At 39.3% G+C, this 1,503-nt stretch overlaps 1 protein-coding gene across 1 annotated transcript in view; it reads right to left on the bottom strand.

Moving 5' to 3' along the window:
* LOC101850389 (COUP transcription factor 2) overlaps nucleotides 1-1,503 on the bottom strand; it is a gene marked incomplete in the record, with an annotated part of 68,270 nt that overhangs the window by 39,824 nt on the left and 26,943 nt on the right.

The raw sequence follows: 1,503 nt of genomic DNA, 5'->3' as shown, positions 1-1,503 counted from the left end.
CTCCTCCTCCTCCTCCTCTTCCTCTTCCTCTTCGATCGATCAAAGATCTTACACTTTCAATAGTTCTTACTTTTTTCCCGTATTTATTCATACTTGTTTTATCATTTTTTTAACTGATTTCTTTTATTAATTTTGTTTTATTTTGTTTTTGGTTGTTGTTCTTGTTTTTTTTGTTGTAAAGGATAACAAATCTTCAGTCGTTTGTGTTTTTGGTTTTTTTTAACCTCCCCCGACTTTAAACGAAAAGTGAGCGCCAAAGTAAACTGCCAAAGTCTCCTAGTGGCGCAGCGATTACGTCCCCTGTATGCCTTGAGCAGACGGTGTGCGACAATTTCACATCGATTGCAAATAAAACGTGCGCCCGCTCTACTATTTTCAGATCAGAGAAAATCATACCCTACCCATCACCCCCCACACCTCTAGTATGGTTACTAAGCTTTTCATTTTTCGACTCAACTCCTCTCCTTCATGCTTGATGACAGGGAGCGCCATATTTGTTATGATTGTTGCTTCCAATCTCCGGAGGTGAAAGGTCACCGAGGTCTCAGACACAAGATGTAAAAATAACCCAAAACAAAACAGGAGGGGAAAACGGGGTGGGGCTGACTGCGGTAGACACTTGTAGAAAATGATTTAATAGCTCTGCAGTCGCTGCAAGAATTCCTAAAGGATACGTGTTCTTCCAGAAAGCGATGCTCCAAGCGGAGAATGCCACGACACGGAAGACGATTGGTCGAGAGATCCAGCCCCGCGCGTCAGTACTTTGCAAAGATGACGTGTGCTGTTAAATCGAACGCTATGATTTAGTTTGATATTATTGTCAGCCGCAGCACTTTAAAAGCTTAAATTGAAGGTAGAAGGGGCAAATCGTAATAAAATTGAGTGGGGTGATTGAGATGTAAAAAGTTAAAAGCCACTTACTCCCAGATGTGGAAATGGATCAAGCTGTCTGTAAAGCGACGTGTCCTTTCTCGTGTTTTCATGACTTTAGATAAATCTAATGCATATCATTATTCCGGGGTAAAATGAAAAGTCAAACCTGGGTTTCACGGAGTGGATTGTGACACAGCTGATAGAACCTATTATTTTTAATTCTGTGGCAATTCATGATTTCTAGAATTTGCTTCTACACGTATGCATTAAGACTTTGACCCAACGGTACTGGTGCTTTCACGGTTATTTATCTTTCGCAAGGGTGTATGTTTTTCCCCTCTCTTTCCAACTTGTTTATTTGAAGTTGATAAATCTACGCAACGAACAAGCAAACATGAAGAGTAATAAAATATGCCCTTGAACTTGAAAGCAAATACATGGGCCAAAATGTTTTGTTTTGCCTTCTTTTTAATTTTCTGAATAACGAAATTAGTACCTAACATTAAATCAGGTGTTTTAATATGCAGGCTCCAGACGGAAGTTCAAGTATACACTGTCTTGTCTTCCAACTTAATAAATATGAAAATAAACAAACAAACCGTTAGATTTAAAACAACCACATGTACACCC

The sequence above is a fragment of the Aplysia californica genome, unplaced genomic scaffold, assembly GCF_000002075.1.
Source record: "Aplysia californica isolate F4 #8 unplaced genomic scaffold, AplCal3.0 scaffold00028, whole genome shotgun sequence".
NCBI classification, from domain to species: Eukaryota; Metazoa; Mollusca; class Gastropoda; order Aplysiida; family Aplysiidae; genus Aplysia; species Aplysia californica.
The sequence above is the reverse complement of the archived record's forward strand: the minus strand, read 5'-3'. Positions and strand labels throughout refer to the sequence as shown.